Source organism: Apus apus, chromosome 6 (assembly GCF_020740795.1).
Source record: "Apus apus isolate bApuApu2 chromosome 6, bApuApu2.pri.cur, whole genome shotgun sequence".
Taxonomy (NCBI): Eukaryota; Metazoa; Chordata; class Aves; order Apodiformes; family Apodidae; genus Apus; species Apus apus.
In genome coordinates, this window is record NC_067287.1 from 5309585 (window position 1) to 5330750 (window position 21166).

At 38.3% G+C, this 21166-nt stretch overlaps 1 protein-coding gene across 1 annotated transcript in view; it reads left to right on the forward strand.

Moving 5' to 3' along the window:
* The first annotated feature begins 6132 nt into the window (after positions 1 to 6132).
* The window catches only part of LRP1B (LDL receptor related protein 1B), a 398334-nt gene continuing 383300 nt past the window's right edge, over positions 6133 to 21166 (forward strand). The window contains exon 1 of the mRNA XM_051623744.1: positions 6133 to 6166. The gene's annotated coding sequence lies outside the window, so the exon portion shown is untranslated. The remainder of the gene's footprint in view (positions 6167 to 21166) is intronic.

Sequence of the window (21166 nt, forward strand, 5' to 3'; positions counted from 1 at the left end):
TTCTACCTCTTTTTTCCTCCTTGTCAGCCTTAGTGCAACCTTCAGCATAGCTTTTTTTACTTCTCTCCAGTGGCTATCAACTATGTTGCAGTTGAGAAAATGGGCCCTGTGGCTCCGTTAATTATTTACATGTGTGTGATGAAGATGAGCAAGTGTCTGACACACTGAAAGCAGTGATCAGGAAAAAGATAGCCAAGGGGAACGTGTTTGCTAGAGAGCAAGCTCAAGTAGAGCTCCTGACAGAGTCGTTATAATGGCAGTATGCAAACAAGGCTCATGTTTTTAAACAAAAAGAAGTATTGAAACAAGTAAAGGTGTTGTATAATCTTAAATGGAGTTTCCTCTAGTGCTTAGCAAAACATGCAAAGAGGCATAAGCCAAATAACCACATGTTGTGTTTTGCACCTGGGAGTTCATTTTTATATAACGCCAGTGCCAGTGCTGAAAGTGTATCACAGGATTACAGAAACTGGAGTTTTGTGTGCCACTGTGAGGCTTATAAAGCTTTGCAGATAGATTACCTTTTAAACAGTTTTGCCTATGGTAACCCACAAAATTGGGAACCATCCTTCAGAAGTGAATTTCAATGTGGTTTGGTGGGATTTTTTTTTAATTATGAGTTTTTGACTGACTAAATTTTATATCATAGAATCAGAGAATAATTTTGGTTGGAAAAGACCTTTAAGATCATCAAGTTCAGCTGTTAACCCAGCGCTGCCAAGGCCAACACTAAACCATGTGTGTCAAACACCACATCAGCTCGGCTTTTAAATCCCTCTAAGGACGGTGACTCCACCACATCCCTGGGCAGCCTGTTCTGGTGCCTGACAACCCTTTTGGTAAAGAAATTGTTCCGTATATCCAATCTAAACCTCCCCTGGCACAACTTGAGGCAATTTCTTCTTGTTCTACGACTTGTAATTTGGGAGAAGAGACCGACCCCCACCTCGCTACAGCATCCTGTCAGGTAGTCGCAGAGAGCAATAAGGTCTCCCCTGAGTCTCCTTTTCTCCAGGCTAACCACCCCCAGTTCCCTCATAAGCTTCCTCTGATTTTATTCTTTCTTGTGAAATACTATTTTGGAGACAATATGCTGTGTCTATGAGGTCAGAGATTGCTGCTATTGTTCTGCTGCAAACAGTAAAATACTTTGTCTGCTTTCCTCTTCAGTTGATACATACATTTGTATTAAATTCAAAATATTTGCATATATAGAAGATGCCAAAGGAGAAATATTTAAAGTAATTTCCACAAATTCATCCCAGTGTTTTCAAAGTCCTGATGTTAAAATTACTTTTTAAAGCAATTATGGTATCATGGGATGGAATGTGGTTTTAGTTTACACTTTACACATTAACCTGGAACTAGATAAATTAATCTGTGTCATTCAACCCCTTGGAATTTTTCAAACATTTAACAAAAAAAAAAAAAACTAATCATGCAGGTATAGTCTCTCTTCCTCATTAATCTCTAATTTTCCCACAAAAGCAACCTCTTCTAATGACCACTATTTAACTCTAAGCCTGAAATCTCTTTAAGATACAGTATATCTTGTCTTGGCAGATTGCTTTCAGATGCTGTGACTTCAAGTTGTATAAAAGATAAGCCCTTTTAAAATCCCAGGTTATTGATGATGAGCTGGACAAAAAATAACTCTAAAAAGCTACCTGTCAGGGTGACTTCTCACACTTTTCAAATGATATCTGATATTTTGTTAATTTGACTGCAGTGGCAGACTGTTTCTCATTGCCAAGAGCCATCTTAAAGAATAAATATTGACTCTTTTAATCAATTCTGCAATCTTCAATATCCTGTACCACACTCTTGAGTCACCAGCAGGTGTGGGGAGACCACCAATGCTACAGAAAAAAGCTAACAGGGAGAAACAGGTTTCACCATCTTCCATGTCCATTTTACAAGTCAAATACTACGTTGTACCTTAGTGGGGTATTTTCATTTAAGCCCTACGTTATCCAGAGAGATCCTGAAAGTTGTGTGGATTATTCTTTCTTAAACTTTGTGCTGTTCTGGCTTAATTACATTCATTAATCAACTTCAGTAATACCACAGAGAAGACCTAGGTAGTTGCTATGCAAAAACTTCAGTAGAGGTATGTGTGCTGCAGTCAGAATAGTAGAAGACATTTTTTAAAAACTCTGTTATTTTTATCAAAATTATCAATTTTGTCTTTTGGTCAGATTCTATCCACTGCATGTTGGTGCTTTTGTACCTGGAGAGGTACAAAATACATTTTCTAGGGTTCCCACCTACGCATGTGAGTTGAACTCACAGGCCATTGAACAAGCAGAATAAGGTTTTGTTCAGGAATACTGGTCACGGTGGAGAAGGTTCAATCCATTAAAAACGTTTAGGAGAGGAGGATGGATCTGGAAGCCACTAACATACAACACAAATGGTAATTTTGAAGGTTTGATATAATTGTTTCTTGTGGCTGAGGACAACCTGGGATTATAGCTGCTGGAAAATTGCTGGTCTTCCAGTAGTTTGGTTACAGTGATGTGAAAGGGATGCACCACATTTGGCTGCCTAGTCTCTGACTTAAAAGTCTGCTTCCCTGCGATGTTTTTCTGTGTGAAAGCTGAACTGAGAAAGGCAAAGGTGAAAAAATTAACACAAAAGTGTTGGCTTTGATGTGTTTTTTGCTAACAGTTTTTCAAATATGAGCGTCTCTAAATACAAGGAGTGAGTGGGTGTGTTTTACTGCCATTTAATACCTTTCTGTGTATCTTGAATTTGTGCTGGACACCCCAGCACATCTCCTTTTGCCTGGCTGTCTTTGCAATCTTTGCAAATATCTTTTATTCATACTTTTACTTACACTTTTAAACTTCTTAGTAAACATAGGACACAAAGGAAGGTTAAGTACATATTCAAGAGATTCTGTGTCACAAGTGTGTAGTTAAAATGTCTCTGGTAATTCTGACTGTGTCCTTTAGTGCTTTCTCACAATGCTTCTTTTGCGGGAAACCAGAGGTTGTGTTTGAGCAATTCCGTTGTCTCCTGCTGGAGGACATCACAAGGACTCTCTTACCTCTTCTCTACCCCCACTGGAGCACTGGCACTTTCACTGAAGGAACGTCAGCTAGATTCACTGTACCCTGCACAGGTATCACCAAAATATGGTGCAGTTTTCTTCCATGCTTTCTCCCATGTTGGGAAAGTGAAGTGAGCCTGGTCAGTGTGACCACATCTGAAATGGCTGTCCTGGTCAGTGCAGTAGGCAAATAAATAAGGACTCAATCCCCATCCTTCTGTCTTCAGCCTGCCCAGGAGGACTTGGAAAAGAAGCAGTGAGCTGTCCCCTTGGTCCTGCCTGGCCATCCCAGGGCTGTGCCTAACCTTGGTACCCTCATCAGGCCTGATCTTGACTCCACCCACGGGCCAACATTGTGACTTATCCCCGTTGAGATGCCTGATGTCCCAGGCTCAGGCTGCCCTGGCCACACTCTGGTTTGACCCTGACTGACAACCATGGGTGGATCTCCCCCAGCCCCTGGCTTGTCTTTTTGCAGCTCAGCTTTTTCTTCCATGTCTCTTAGCCATCTGTTAAGATATGGTAGTACCAAGGAGACAGTTTGATACTCTGTTTCCTTAGCCAAAGTCTCTTGAGCTGCACAGCAGGAGCAGTGCTGCTGCCATCCTCCTCGCTCTCCAAGCAGTGTCCCAATATGAGTGTCTGAAGCATTGAGATAGTGTATTACCATAATTGCAGCCAGTAGTTTTGACTATTTTTCCACCAACTGGCAAGGCTAGGAATTATTGTGTCTTTTGAAGGGAAGAAAAGACACCATCCATCTTTTATATTCTTAGTATTCTTCCACTGATGTAAAAATACACTGAGATTATTTTGAAGAAGAACACTTCTAAATTCCTTTTCCCAAAGTTCCCTTGATAACGCTGCCAGAAGTGGCTGTCAGTTCAAGGGAGAGGAAGGAGGAGTAAACAAGATAAAAAGCCACTCATCTTTATTTGCATCAGACATTTCAGAAAGTGCAGCAGCTGGGTAGGATTCAGTGGGAAAAGCGTGTGCTGCTTTAAAGACGTTTCACAGTGCAGCTTTGTTTAGTTTTTCAGTTCAATATAGGTGGCAGGAATTGTGGGCAGGAAGGCCATGGGACATGCTGCCTTGTTCCACTTACATTGTTGAATGGTTGAGACCTGTTACCCTTTAGAGTAATTTTGCAGACACAAGGCTCATACAAAATAAGGCAGAAGACTTCTGTAAAACAGGGCTTTTTTAGACTGAAGTTTATCTTCATTTGTAAGTCAAGTTGCCTTCCATAGCATCCTGCTAGTAAGGCAACGGTATTTATGAGTTTGTCTTAATTACATGAATGAGTTAATCACTTCTAATCCTCAGCTTTCTGTTTTCACAAGTGGTGCACAATTTTTTTTTTTTTTTTTTTTTTTGGCAAACCAAACATTGTGAGTAATACTTCTTGGAGCATATTTCAGAGTCCATTCATCCCCATCTACACTGCTCCTTTGCCCCTCGGTACAGCGCACTGAGGTTCTGTCAAGGATGGATTTGTCATCAATCTGTGGGTAGGAGGCATGAGGCTGAGAAGGTCAGAGGAGGGGTGCAGGACCCTGTAATTTATGTCTTTGCTGTACATCGTGGTGCCTTCCTGTGCAGGGACTGCACTTTAGGGGCCCCTTCTCTGCTTGGGGCAGAGCAGCACCTGCCCTGGGCTGATGGAACTGAGTGAAAGAGTCCAGGCAAACACATTGTAAAACACTAAAAACTGCGATTTGTTTTGCCCCCTCTAAATGGTAGACAGCTTCTTGACATGTGGCACAGCGCTGAGAATTTTTCATTTAAGTTTTCTAATTGGGACAAGTTTTGTAACTTAGAGTTTTTATTTAATGGGCCATACTAAGAGCTGTCTGGGTTGGTTACAGGAATCATAAATTCCCCCCAGAGCTCTCCTTTACTTTCTCCTGCTGACTTCAAGAGACCAGTTCTGCCAAAGCTGAGATTTTCCCACTTATATGGAGCTTTCAGCTGCTGCCTATGATTTCTATCCTTCATCTTGGAGTTAGTGCTTCGAAGAAGTTGAAAGCATATTGCACTTGAGCACAGTGTGTCCCAGGGTATGTTTCCCTTAAGAACTGTTACAAGCTGTCAGACCCAAGCACAGACCCAAGGCTCCAGCAGAAGCAATGAAAGAGCTTTAAGTTTCCTGAAAAAATTTCCACTCAGTCTCTACACACTCAGTGGCTAATCACACAGTGTGTGCAAATTATAATTTATCCTGTAAATGAACTAAATCCTTCAGACTGTGTTGGGTTTTTTTCAGTGAATTAGACATCTCAAGAGTCTTTATCAAGTTAAATTTTGTTTGTGGGTTTCTTTATCAGTCAGAGCCCTCTCCAAGAGATAGACAAGAGATCCTCAAAAATCCCTGAACTTCATCCTAAATCCCTGTACTTAACACTTTAGAGATAAGAGGAGAAAGAGGGATTGCAACCCAGTTGGTATCCCAAAGGGAGCAATCACAGCATCCTTATCCTCTGCCTACCATACTATACTGAACAGTTTCAGAGGCAAACTCCTGGGCTGGAAAAAGTTTCTCTGATCTAATGCAGCCATAAATATGTAACATTTATATGTAATTTCATAAGTATCTACAATTTTCTATCTAGCATAACAGTGAATGTAAATACCTGTGACTTGATATAATAGGATATGATATTCACGAGGCAATTGAAAATCTTATGATACTTCTAATGTTTGCACAGCTTAATTTTAGCATCTGTAAAACACCTGTATTTTGGGGAATAATACTCTCTGACTCATTGATTTCCTTTTAATTGCACTAATTATTTCTTGATTATTTCAATTCTCCTAAATACAGCAATGTTGATGCACTGAAGATCTGCAAAACAGACGAGTGCATGGAGTGTTGCCCTTAGGTTTGAAATGGAAATGCAGTATAGAACTTTCTTTGCAGATTAAAAAAAAAAAAAAGAAAAAGATGTACAAGTAATTTTCTGTGTATTTTAGGTCCCGAGGAAGCAGATGCCAAGTGCACCCTGAATTATGTCAGCTGCATTGGTACAAACAAATGCATTCACTTGTCCCAGCTCTGCAATGGTGTTTATGACTGTTCTGACGGGTATGATGAAGGAGTACATTGCCGGGGTAAGTACATTTGCTAAGTCTTTTGCTATGTTTTCTTTCTGGTTCAAAGAGAACCACAACTTTCTTCTTGGGAATACATATGCATCTAAAACAAGAGTGGATTCATAGAGGCATGTTTTAACGTATGTTTGAAGTTCATTGTCGAAATACTTTGTTGTGTGAAGCAAATGTAAGTAAAAAACACGTGCAGGTTTTCAGACTTGAATGGTTACTAACCTTGTGTCATGGAAATGTTTATGCCAAAAAGAAGGATGAGGAAGTCCTTCCTTAGAGAGCAAAGGTTGGGCAGCCAGAGTGTGTTTTTCCTTATAACTTTTGTTTAAACAAAAAAAGACAAGCGCTGAAAAACACATCAGATTTGCTATGAGAGTTACTTTCCTTTAAGGATGTGCTTCTGGGGGGATTTCATTGCAGTAATCTACTGTTAGAGTGTAGTTACCAAATCCTGGCAATGAGAAATCTTCAGGAGAAATTGGTGGAGGTCAACTTTTTTTGATAGCTCTGCTACTTAGAAGACTTACTTGGAGATAGTTACAAGGCTGCTATATTAAGCCCAAGTCTTGGATACCATGAGTCATTAACGTGTCAGTTATGCACAATGAGTAGACTTCACTGCTAGGCAAATGATTTCTGGTGAGCCTCAGCAGATCTCATGCTGAAAGCCAGCCACTCAGGGACAGCTCCTGGGACTTCTACTGCAATCCAATGTGACAATATAAGGTAAAAGGTACAATTAGTGGTATAGTTCAGAAAGTTAAATTAAAATTTTAGAGTTCATGTGGACAGATCTCCAGAAGTGTCATAGTAAAATCTATGCCTGCACCAAAGATAAGTTAAAATAAAAATTAAAAGAATAATAATAAGAAAAGCCAGCTGGAATTAATCAATGTAGTACTGCTGACTTCACAAAACTACAGACAGCTATTTTTATATAACCAAGTGAGGGTACAGGCTGTCATAAAATATACGACAATTTTTATTCACAGTGATAGGGATAATTTATTTTCTTGAAGGCTCTACTTTTGTATAGTCCTTGTTCAATGAGCATTTTACAAAATCAAAATTTGTGTCAGCATATAGATATTAGCACTGTTCTCTGCATCCAGAAACCCCCAAAGTTAAACTGACCAAAGCAGGGTTTGGCCCATACTGAAGCTTTCTGAAGATGCAGATGAGTGTTTTTCAGAGAAAAGTATTGATCTGTTGAGAACTCTTTAAATGTCTGTTCCTCAATAATTAATATGCTTCAATAAATTACTCTGGAGTAAGTGGCTGAGGATGAAAGAGGTTCAGTGCTGAATAATTACTGTATTATAACTCTCTTATATTCTTATTGTATTTCAACTCTTTAAATTAGGAGATTAATGGAATCAGGAAAAAATCCTATGTTAGTGTAAGTTAAATGTATTTTGCTTTCATATGTAGCATTTTGTATATGTAGTCTGTACTTTGAACATGATAGCACATAAAATATTCATCTTTATTCATGCCACATTTATGCTCAGATAGACCTTGTAAAGTTCATGTTAATTCCCACTCCTTTGTTTATGGTCATGTATGAATATGAAAACTTCCCAATGCTGAAATGAATGTCTGCTCTGAAAAATTACCATAGAATTTAGGAAAACATACTAAACAAACATTTTGTCTAAGCCAGGTAGAACACACAGGTAATGATGTTATTTATATCACATTTTCTAAAGAATTCAAAGTTGTCTCCCAGTATCTCATCTAGGAATTTGTTAAGAACTCATTGCTATTTATTTTTATATCAATTATGTATTTTGACTTGCTTAGTAGAGGCAGTTCTTGAAATTATTGACACATTTCTATCAGCAAAGTAGAAGAATATAGAAACTAACTTGATACTCACAACTGCCACTAATGTGTCTTTATGATACATTCCTTTGTGTTAGGTATTTGGTCTGAATGCAGTATTGTTGTAATAATTCTTTCTGTATATATTTATATATCAGAACAATGCCTGGGCAACCATTGAGTCAAAAGCTGCAAAGTTGCTTCAAAACCCTAACCAAGTAGTTAGCCTTTTCTTCATATTAGTAAGCAAAATGCCATTCTAAGTGTGTCACTCTTTAATTAACAATGTTCATACAAAATTTTTGATTGATTAAGAAGGTAATAGCAGTTTTCAATATTTAATTGCAAATAACTCAGCTGGTCACTGCTGGCTGTGTTAAAATAATCTGTTGCTAGGGTCACTGATGGTGCAGGTGGTAAATAAGTTACAGTGGTAAATAAGTCTCTGCACCAGGAAAATAATTTATGGTATGAAGTACAGGATGTGTGACCATGGCAAAAACCATTTTGGTGTACAGGTCACAACTCCACAGGGCTGAAAGCTTCTCATAATGCTTAAGAACTAATGCTGTTTAAGCATTCAGTAACTGGAATTTCTTTCTCTAAGTTTAATGTTCTTATGTTAATTCATTATATTACCATCTTAAAGAGAGATACTCAGGCCTTCACCTTTCCCTGGACAAGTGAAAAAATGATCATATCTGCAGTTTGAAACAGTAATGTATGTGAAATTTCAAGGAAATAGTAAATACAATGACATTCCTGCCTCATCATCTTTTATTTCAGGCACATATGCATTTTTGCTGGTGAATGTAATGCATAAATTCAGGAGTTATGGCAATGTGAAATAAAAGATGTTTTATTATGTATGGTTGTTTCACATTATGTATTTCAATGTCCTTCAGAGGAGAAGGGATGCATGGTTCACTGAAACTCACAGCATTTATTAATGATAAGACATCTGCTTTGGGTCATTTTGGATTCTTTCCTGTTTCTTGACTCATTAAGGAGTGCTTTAGAGAGGCTGAATAGGCAAGGGATCAAAGTATATACTAAACCCTCCTATAAGCATAGACCGAGGTTAGGGCTTTTCAGCTTTCTGAGATTCACCAGGTAATTTCACCACCATCCAGTCTTGCTAAATGGGGTAGAAGGTGCCCAGCAGATATTTGGAGGCTTGATAAGGCTCAGATAAAATGTACCAATGCCAGAACTAGGCTTAAGCTTGGGTAGTTCTGGTAGAGGACTGATCTGAAGCTGCTCTTGGCAATTAATCTTTCTTTAATACAGTTCTTCGGGTTTCTTTGGAGAGCCAAGTCTTTATTTCAGTAGCATGTTCAGCCACTTCTAAAGCTCAACTGTGCAATAAGCTGAGAAGTTTTCTGCCACAGGGGAGTTGCCGAATCATTGCCAGCTGGGCGGTTTAGCTCGAGGTCTTTCCTTCCCATGGATTGTCCCTGTCCCACAGGAGGTTGCCAAAGGCATTGCTGGTACAGAACTGGGACTGGGACTAGCTATGGTCAGTTAAAGCAGGGGTCATATGGCTGTGGTTTCAACCTCTGATTTTGTGGGGTTTTGAAGGTTAAAAGACCTCGTTTATTTATTTTTTTTCCCTGAAGGCTTTAGGATCAGCTTAGACAAATAGCTGATATGGATTAGAGAGAGTAACCTGGCCTTGAGTAGATGAAGGATTAGATGTATCCGTAAGATAATCTCTAGAGAATTACAGCCACTGTGGATCTTAGAAAGGGTTTTTATAGAGCTGCAGAGGTGATCTGTAGAGTTTGATAAATCAGAACTTTATATATACATACATGGCAAAAAAAATGGAAGGTGAAATGTCAAACTTAGTTTTCAGTGTGTTGCTGAGTTAGAGCTATAGAAAACTAGTACTTTTATAGAAGATAAAAATGTCCTTTGTCACTTTACTAGCTTAAGGGCTAAGTTATTATTAATAGCTACAAGAATATCTATGCTGAAATTTGGGATATTTCAGTCAGAAAATGCTAAAGGGAGACTGAAAAAAATGCTACCATAAATATTCTGCATATCTTTGGCTTATACCAACATATCATAAAATGTAAGATTTTTGGAACAACTGCTGAGAAGGAAAAGCTGACCTGGAATTAAGAGGCCTGTGTAAGAGCCCTGTGAAAGCACTAATTATACACTGATGCTCTGACTTCAAAATTGAAGTATATTTTGCCTTATCCTGCAGTATCTGTTGCATTTCTATGGACTGTGTTGTATTATGCAGTGGGAATACTGCAGCAAGTGTATCCCTCCTACTTGACGAGACTAAGTAATTACAACATTAATAGGCCACATGTACACTGCTCCAACGGACACATTCACCATGGACTACGTTGGGATCTCATTAAATAGTCTTCTGTCCCAGCCTTAACATGGATTTTGCTCTGTGTTACTTTGCTCTGATGGTAGGCAAGATAAGGCTTTGGGAAGGAGAAAGCAAGAGTGCTGTAGGGATTCTCTGGAACTCTACTTGTGCTAAAAACCTGAAGGGCAGTGAATTGAGCAGTTTCTTGAGGATGCTTCCTCTCATTCTACTTGCTGCTACTGATTAGCTGATTACTCCTACTGATTAGTATCTAACCAGTGTCCTGGCTCTGTGACACACAGGAGTTGCTGGACCAAGGTCCAGTGGAGCTCAGAATGTTACTCTTCCTGTCTCTGAATCACAGCAGCTTCCCAGTGAAGGTGGAGTTGCATGAAAAATGTGGCTGTATCTTCTCCCATCTGAAATACCAATTATTCAGGTTGCTTATACCATCTCATGTTGAAATTAATCATGATAGCAGGACTGCAACATCCGTTAAAGGCCCTTGCTGTTTGGAGAGTCCCTACACACAAGGTAATTGCCAGCATGTCTCCCTGTCTGCCTCTCTAGCACTGTCACCAAGACAAGCCTGGGCATACAGGGAAATCTGCATTGCCTTCAAAAGACTAAATATCTTCTGAAAATAACACCAATTTTTTGTTTGGTATGTTAATTAGATGTAACCCAACATATTTTAGTAGGTTAATTAACATTAACAAAATCTGTAAGAGATCACAGAGGTTATTTGAGATACTTTCCTTTTTAATTAAAACTGAAATTTTGACTGAACATAGCAGATCTCTTAGAATCTTTCCAAATCTTCAGATTATTTGGATCTTTGTTGACTGTGATATGAACCATAATCTCTAGTCAACCAAATATACAGGGGAAAACTGTGGATGATTTAGTATTAAAAAACTACAGAACACACATGCAGAAGATCTGGCCAAATAATTGTTATGTTTGTAGCAGCCTATAATCAGAGTATTATTTTTCTGTTTAGGCTTTTTGAATGAATTGTTCTCATAAGATGAAGATGAATTCTGCTATTACTGAATCATGTTTTTGTTCTGGCACTTCTACAGCTGGAACACTGGGAAATTATAAGCAGTACTTACCCGAGGGGAAAATACAAATTTCAGAATTTTATGGAAACTTTAGGTCTTTCAAGACTGAAGCAAAATTATAAGACTGAAATTATGGATCTATATTTAGATCCTAGTCTTACTTTGATTTTCTTCTCTTTTTTTTTTCTTTTTTTTTTTTTTTTGTATTTTAATTTCTGAGCTTGTATAACAAGGTAACAAAGCAAACCTAAATTAGTCTAGCATTATAAATGTTCCCACCATTGTTTCTTGAAGCTCCTTCTGGAAGGAGTGCACACATGCAAAAGAAATCTCTGTGAACTCATTTGGTTTATTCTGACAAGTTTTAAGTCAGTCATCCTTTTAAGACTGTAATGTACAAAGTGTAACATCAGGTTACTGAATTCTTGATGTACCAGTGGGGCTGCTGAAACCATCAGGTAACATTCAAAATTATTCCCTCTGCAATTGCTCTGCGTTCTGCATCAAGCTTTTTACTTGTGGTTATAAGACAGAAAAGACAAAAAAAGTGTAGGCACCCAAGTAAGGCAATCAACAGAGCTCCTAGTAACTAACTACATTTGCCTGGGCAAAGGCTTATTTTGTGTTTTATTTTGTTTTTTTGGTTCTACTGGGTCTCCTCATTTCACTATCCAAAAATCCGTTTTCTTGTGTGTTACTCTCTTTCTCACCTTTTTGCCTTAATAGAGCATAATGTGGCTCACTGAAACTAGCCAAGGTCATTTAGTCTCTTTTGCTGTGAAGACAAAGAAATCATGGGCTTGGTGCTTTAATAACTTTCTATCACACAATCCTATTGCAGCAGAGGTGGCTGGGGAAGGGTAGAGCAGTGGAAAATATTTGAATGATGTGATTTCATCGCAACTTCCATGATCTGTTTCCAAAGGCCAGAATTCACAAATGATCACCATTCTTGAAGTATCAGCATTGTCTATATGGCAAGTTAAGTCTAGAATGTAAATGTTTGACCAGGTATGATAACAGGATATGGTAACAGATCATGACATAGTTTGTCTTGTCCATTGAAGGAGCCATGTGTGTCTTGTCTGCTCCCAACTGGTATCTCCCATTTCAAGTTCCTGAGGGAAAATGTTGGAAAGTGTTCCTTACTGACAAGATCAAGTGTTGGTCAGTTATGGCCTCACTGAGTACAAGTACTTATTAGCTTTCCTATTTGGCACACATTTTAAATACATCTACTTTCTTCAAGGTGATGGAAAGATTGAAAATGCAGTTTTGAATGGTTGTACCTTGGACTAATATTTAATCTTCCCTATGAGAGAGAGGAATAAATATTATAACTGAAATAGTTCAGTTTTTCTGTGATCCTGTAGCCTAATAAAATGCACAAAGTGTAGTAGACATGTTATTATGTCATATTTCAAACAAGATTATGGTAGTTAAGGGAGCCAGTTAGTCGTGAGGGTAGTTAACTGACTCATGCTCAGGGCTACAGAAACCTGATGAGAATAGCTAGAGTTGGTGTTGTAGGGGATGGGGTGGCATGATTTGAGCAAGCTTTGTTCTACTTTCAAGGGATTTAGCTTACATGGTATTTATTGTTGCCTGCTGCTGTTGTTGCCTGCTGTTACTGTTTTGAGGCTGCCCTCTACAGAGAAAAGAAAACAAACATTTAAACCCTTACTATGAGCATCCCCTTTTTAGTTTTACTCAGCTATTGTTGCTATCTCTTTGTAGAGTAGTGTGTATAGGTACCTGATTATTTTTCCCTGTTACAGCTAATAAAACTCTTTAAGAACTAGACTTATGTTAAGAAATAGAAGATGCTTTGTGTACAAATACACTTTAAAGTTCTTGCATGAAGATAAATACTCTGGGTATGATCTCTATATCAGGAGTTCCATATATATTCACATGGCAAAAATCCCCTGATACTCTTAAACCTACCTCAGAAGCAGGGACTGTAGCTGCTGCCTATTAGTTTGTATCACAGAGTATATCTGAAATGCATTTTCAATAGACAGGCATCAGAGACAGCTGCTTTTGTGAGGAGAAACTAGGACCTGACACCAAATGCTTACAAACACCAGTAACCTTGAGCATGGGGAGAATGACAACACAAGGTTTATCTTCTGCTGTTGTCACCAACATTTGGGATGTTGGGGGATAGCTTAGACATCCCAAAATCTTATTTAGGAGGAGTAATGCTTTTTTCTGTTTCCTTTTGAGCAGTGTTTTCTTTTTTAGAATATACAGGAACTTTTAAATTTAGACCTATAGCATAATAATTCAATTAATATTTCTTAAAATAACTAATAGTAAAATTATATCTAATGAGGAAAAATGCATATGAGGCACTTGTCCATCAATAAAACATGTAATTATTGAATTTCCATGGCCTTTTATTCCAGCTGACATTATTTGCCCACTCATTGCTCATATTGAAAGAGTTTTAAAATAATTGGGCAACCTGGTGTTTGAAGTGAGGAAGAAAAGTAAGTGAAAGATATGCCTACTGAAAAACGTGGATTTGATCCTCCTAAAGCTATTAATGAAGTCGACTTAAGTTTACAGAAATGGTATCAAATTGAAGATGGAAAAGAAGAAAGAAGAGAGCAAAATCCGGGGCTAGTATCACATAATTTGTCAGAAGTGCAATTGTCAGTTTTCTGCCCCAGGAGTCCTCAGCCAAGCTAAATGATACTCATTTCAACTTCTTTCATTCCCTGCCTGAGGGGATTTGACTTCCCAGCTCCTTATCTTCCCAAGGTGAATAAACAAATGAGCAAACGACAAGATGTTCTGCGTGGGAGGTGCTTCGGCTCCGCATGGTGCCCTTCTCTGTGGAATAAAGTTAAACATTTATTACAGCAAATACTTGAAGATCCAAGAGTGTTCATTTGAATTCTCATGGCAGAGTCAATTCTGGTCTCTCATTTGCTCCCATCTGAGCATTTAGTTGTGTATTGTTAAGCAAAGTGAATAAATTCTGGCAGCCATGGGAGTTGTAGCCCCACCTGGGATACACAGGCCTCTACACAACATCCACCTGTCTGGTCATGTATATACAGCATACACCCTGTTCTGCCTTTTCACACAATACAATTTGTAGCTACAAAGAAGATAAGTGATCTCTTTTTCTTCTAGACAAGGACTTTTAATTTCTCACCACATCCCACTTCTTGCCCTTTGCAATTTTAAACTTGTGAAACCATAGAATCAAAAAGTGGCCTTGTGGATTGGGCCTATCCAAGCCAAAAAAAATGTGCTTTTTAAAAAAAAATCACTTGTATTCAGATGCAGTTTCAGCATTTTTAAGAAATTCTAGGAGAATGTTATATCTGGACAAAGATGAGCCATATCAAAAGTTTGAGATGTGATCAAGATCCCTTTTGTGCAAAACTATAATGTTTTCTCACATGCAACTGTTGAATAAGGCTGCTGTGGTTTTGTTGGCTGCTCTCCAAGCACCTCTTTTTAACTGTGGGATAGTGTGGTAAAACATCCTATATAAAACCAAATTTTCTGAGACTACATTTAGCATCTCTCTAAAATAATTTTTGTCTACTCTTAAAATCCATTTACATGTAGCAAAGTATTAAAAATGCTTTTTGGAAGATATTTTATATGTGGGATGGATTAATGGAACAACGGACCATTGTCAGCCTTCCCATTTTCTCAAAGGAAATGGTGACCACAGAGATTACAAAAGATGAGGAGTTAGCAGCAGACCAGATTATGGTTCCAAAAATAGGTTTATGTGATGCACGGTGACACTTTTCTGACCCCTTCATGATGCAGCTTGGTTTCCACATTTGTGTGAGGTTCTGTAAGAGCTGATGTCATGTTCCCAGAGCCAGATCCGTCAGAGAGACGATGTCTGTGCTTTAAAAGAAAAGATTCATTTAAAGTCATTTAAGCCCCGAACACATCTCCTCGTCCTGTTACAGAAGGTCAGAATCCTCACTAATTAAGAACCTTATATGATCTTTAAAACAAATGCACTTTTTAATTACCAGCAGGCAATTCAAGCACGATTTGTTGCTGTCTAAGGTACTTTTCATTTTCTAATGGTCTTGCATATTTGATCGCCTTTTTCAAAATTATGCATCAGATGTAGGACCTGCCACTTGTTCAGTTGTCTTTTCCCCTCATTTAATGATGTGCATCTCCCAGAATTTTAGCAGAAGTGAGTCCAGCTACATATGGGAAGGACAGCTCTTTGTATCAGTTACGTGCACTCGTGGCACAGCTATAGAGGTGATGGGGTCCCAGCCAAAGCCTGCTCACTCCTGGATGATCTTTTTGGAATAGGGACATTGGAGCTGTGACTTTTGTCAGAGGGTATATATGAGAGAGAAAATGCTCTCTGCTGAAGGACAGGAGCTGTTAGCTGTTCTTCCCCCTTTTTCTGGGAATCTGGAACACACTCTGCCATTTCAGAAACTATTCCATGCAGGTTTTTTTTCCCCTGTTTTTAGGGTAAAGCTCTGAAGGAACAATCTCAGTCTGTTTATTAATTTAAAACATGATAATAAGGTACTGCTATGGCATGCTGCCATATTATTCTAAGACAATTTCAGCAGCTATCTCAAAATAATAGCTTGTGCCCTGGACTGGTTGTATCATCATTTTAAGAACAATTTCTTTAGCTGCATTCTTTGTAATTGACTCTTGTAATTTATTTATTTAAAACAAACATCTTCATTTAATGAGCATTCAGATCTTGGTTCACTTGCCAAGCTAAATTATCAAAGAAAAATAAAATCAGTGTGAAGTCACGTTTTATGTTCTATTTTAAAATATTCTATTTTAAAATATTTAGGGTAGTTCCATCTAGGAGCAGGACATTATTGTAGTAAGTAACATAGACTTACAGATTAAAAAGAGAATATTTCACTGCTGTGAAGTAGCAAAACATTTTGTTGTCTTTTAGTAAATTTCAGCTGTGTTCCTTCATTGAAAGACACTGAAGTGATAGAAGAGTGGCATGAAGCATTTATGTGCAGGTAATTTTCAGGTGTATGAGTTGATTTCTGCAGGAAAGCCACAAATATAGTTTTAAATTCTCAAACTAATGGCGTGCAGTGGCCTCAGGAGGATAAAACAGGATGGGAATAAGTTCTGTTCTGCAAACTGTTGCATAAAATGTGCACAGTTACATAAGACTGTTCTGACATCTTGAATACTGGCATTTAAGGTACATTGTAATTAATACTTGTGTGAAGTGTAACTGTTCTGCTTTCTACCATGAACTGACAATCATAATTTATGCTAAAAAATAATCAGAGAATTATTCACAAATTTAAGTAGACACAGTATGGGATCTATACTTCTGCTTTCTGGTAAACCTGAATGGTGCCAGGAAGCTTGGGCTTAATTTACCCTTAACATGGGAGCTGGAAGTTTTGATTTTTAAGAGAGAAGAAAACCCGAACCCAACCCAAATGTCACGTTGGTCATAATGTCTGGTATTAGAGAAAAGGATAAACCAGAGTGATCTTCAAACTGTAATTTCCCCCTCTTGAGTCTAATGGAAAAATGGTTTAAATAGCAACATACCTTTTGTTGACACAACGTGGATTACTGCTCAGATGGAGTAAAATGAGGATCATGGTTGCTTCCTCTCCTATTGAAAAGGTCACTGGTTTCTACTTATGTGACTGGGTTTACAAAGGAGAACTAGATGAAAGACAAGTGCCCTTACCTGATCCCCACAAACAATCTGGCTTTCTGCTACTTGAAAACTTTTGGAAGTCCACCATTGTGTGTCAGCTTTTCATCTTGAAACTCTTATAAAGACATCAGTCATTCCAGTGCTTACTCTGTTAAATCTGTGCCATGTGTGGGCTAACAAACATTGCCTGTTAAATGCAGAAATTTGCAAATTCGAAAAAAATAAACCTAATCTAATAAAATAAATCTAATCTAATAAAAAAATTCCCTCCTGATGTCTACAGCTGGGAGGAGCCCTTTTTGCAAAATGCCTCAGGTTTTCTGATTCACCCCAAAGTCAGAAAGAACCCTTGTTGCCTACCTGAGAATATACAGAATACACATGACACACACCTAAGGATGTACATGATACATATGTGAGTTCCCAGCACACAGCAGGAGGGAGAAAATGAATCTAATGTAAATTCACATAGAGCTGCCCAGTAACTGGGCTGGTTTGGGACTAAGCTCTCAAGACATCTGTGTCCACCCTGACGTACCTCGAGGAGGCAGCATCGTGCTTTTAAAGTATTTAGCCCTCCAGTCCTTGCATAAGGAAAGCCAGTCTCTTGGTCTTAATAAAACCACTGTCAGTGTTCTCCAAGGGACACAGGAAGCTCTTTTCAATATATGGACTGTAAATGAAAGTATGAATTGCTGCTGGCTTGTGATAACACGGGTTACAATCATCTTCCAAGTAAAAAGTAATATGAATGAAATACAATTCTTGTTAAAGGATACATCTACAGGCCTTTGCTTCTGCCTTCAGCTGTGAAAGTGCTTCCCACATCTTTCTTTTTCCCCTAATGAAGGCACAGCTGTGCATTTATGGAAGCGACAAAGGGGGTGATTAGGAGTTCTAGATTTCCAAAATAATTTATCTGCTTTCAAAAAGAGTTGTTATAAGCAACTTATTCTTGGTGAGATGTGTTATTGTCTCATGTTGTGGGCATTTTTGGTGGTAGAATTGTGAATGGTTTCAGTTTGATTTTGACGTCTGGATGAACAAGTCAGGGATTCTGTAAAAACTGAGAACATTTAATTCAAATAGAAATTACTGGAAGGTTCTTTTGTTTTGGTTCAGAGTTGTTGGTTGGTTGGTTTTGTTTTCTTGTAATTTCTTTTTCATTGCCACTGCTTTTGGATTGCCATGACAGCCTCCCATGGGACATATATTTGGGCATAGCTGGATGATTGCTGCAAATGAGAAATCTAAACAAGAGAAAAGCAGCTTTTAACTATGCTCATTCCCTCTCAGCTTGTACACATACTAGCTGGAGTTTTCTCACAGTCCTACCCTATGTCCTGAACATAGAATCTCAGAATGGTTAAGATTGGAAGGGATTTTAAAGATCATCTAGTTCCAACCCCCCTGCCATGAGAGGGAACCCTACCACTAGACCAGGTTGCACTGGCCTTAAAAGCCTCCAGGGATGGGGCATCAGCAATCTCCCTGGGCAACCTGTTCCAGTACCTCACATGGGAAAAGGTAAGAAGGCAGCCACAAACCTACTAACTTTCCCTTACCAGCTCCCATCCTTGGTAGAGGTGTTTACCCAATGGAGAGTGGACTCTACTCATCCATCCCATGCTTTTTATGTGCAGTGAAGTTACTGTGCTGCCATCTTCTTTAGGTGTTCTGAATTTCTGTTCAAGAGCTTGCCTTCCTGTGTGAAAGGACTGTTAGTGTAGATGAGGAGTCAATTCGTGCTATGTAGAATATGTCAGAGATTTCAAGGAGCTGACAATGGTAATGTTCAGCACTGTGAGTTCTGCTGGCAATTGCTTGGAAATGTTGATTGCAGTGCTAAGCATATATTGGGAATGTATCTCATGCTTTTGATGTAACGGAGACTGTTTTCTATTCTAAACTGACCTGTGCTGTAGAGAATGTAGTTTGAATTTTAAAAAGCTACTAATAATTGCCTCTCACTCCAGGAAATCCTGAAATACCTGAATACCTGAAAGTGTCACCATAGCTAAAGCTTGTGTCCTTGTACTTATGGTATTTGGGAAACTGTAATCAGCAAAAACATTGGCGTTAGCAGTAAGCTGATAATTAGGATTTTATAGATTTTGCTGTAGTTGTACTGTCAGTTTTACTAAAGACCTGATCATTTATTGTTTTAGTGGAAGTAGCTTCTAGTGGAGCTGGTGCCTGAGATTCAGCTGTTGGTCCAAGGCACAGCCTGGGTACTTCTTCAGTTTTCATTTATATTTTTCTCAGGAGAGCTACCAGTGAGGAAGACACTTAGATTGGCACTTTTGGCATAATAACTGGTTTTCTTGAGCATAGCCAAATATCTTTTATCTGTGGTGTTTTATTGATAACTTTGTGGAGGAAGGTACTTGTATCTGAGTGTTAAAAATGACATTGCCAAGGGGCTGGGGAGGTGGGGAATATGTATGGGAAAGCAATAACATTATAATTAATTTTGTTCTTTCTTAATAGACATTAGTCAACTTGGGGAGTTTTTAATAAAAAAAACCAAAACAAAACCTAAATGGTTTTAAATGTCACTTTATGCAGAAGACTAAACTATTTATAAATGAAAAAGTCAAATGTAAATTTTTAAAACAATTTTATATTATCTTTTTAGTAAAACATCACAGAAACTCTGCCTTTTTAAATATGAAGAGTATAGGCTTTGTTGTTGTTTTCCCATGCTGATGTATTTTAAGGAGAGAGTTGCAGAAACCTCCAATTAATGCATTCTGTGCACAGGGATTTTTACTTTAGAGAAAGGTTAGAAAACATATTACCAAATTAGAATCTAGAATTGTGGAAAAATAGATTTTATTCATTGTGATAAAGATTTAAAATAACGACTGGAAATTAAGATCTCACAAAACATGAGGGATGTTAAGAATCTGAAGATTCCCTGCATCTGGGTCAGAGGTGCCTTGGCTCTGTGATATTGTCGTGGTGACCTTTCTCTGCTACTTGCAAAGCAGAGTTAGTTGATGATCAGTTAATCCAAGTGCATTCTGGCTGTGGAGGGAGTGGAAGTGGTGCTGTGGGTCGAGGAAGGAAAATGCCCAAAGGAGACCTGAAACCACAGAGTTCAAATGGGAATCTTCTTCCCAGTGCATGGTCACTCTTCCTGGGGTGTCCTCCCCTCGTTTGCTCTGGACAGACTGTTCAGTGGGCAGGAAATAACCACTGATGCTGATACATGAGTATGGCTGGTAAGAACCTTTGAAAGCTCATCTCGTGTTACCTGGAATAAATAACCCTGCCATTGTAAAGAAGCTTACTAATTCTTTTTGCCTCCCTCCATTAATGCTATTTTTAAAGAGATGTATGTCACCAGCTACAGTGTAATTTACTTTTAGAATGTAGTGCTAAAATTTCTCTAGTCTTCTCAGAGAGTCATCTGAAGGTGGATGTTTACAGGGAAAAGAGAGAGAATCCAAAACACTGCAGGATAAAGCTTTTATTACTGTTTTGAAGCTAACTACAGTTCATATTAATTAATATTAATTTATTTTCAAAAAGTTTTAAAAATTAAAGTTTGCCTTAAAACTTGTGGGTAGTTGGTTTAAAGGTAGTTGGTAATTTTTAAAAAAAACCCAGATGATGTATTGTTGTTCTGGAAAGAGGCAAAAAGGTCTAATTAGTCTGAGTGAAATGGAGTCTTTGGCACATTAGACTGTAGCTTCTCATACTGACTATGGCAAGTTCTGTCAGTCATTATTTCCCTTCCTGTTTCCCTGCATAGCTTGATTGTCAAGGATGGAAGTTTTCTGTCCCTGAGAAAAACCTGACTTGATAGAGGGAGTCTATGACTTGAACTCCTGGGCACTAAGGGAATAATTATTACATTGTAATGATTCTCACTAGTCACTCCAGAAGCAATTATCATATTTGTAAGAATGCATGTAAGGGAAAACCAGTTAGTTATTGCATGGAGTCAGGATCAGTGAACTTGCAGGATACCAGAGTGTACAGTACAATGTGGCTGCTCTGTTCAAAACACTCAACAGGCCTTCATAATGAAAACAAAATCTCCTAACAACAGTAGAGTAAATGTTGCCTGCCGTGCCTTAATGAAAAAAAAA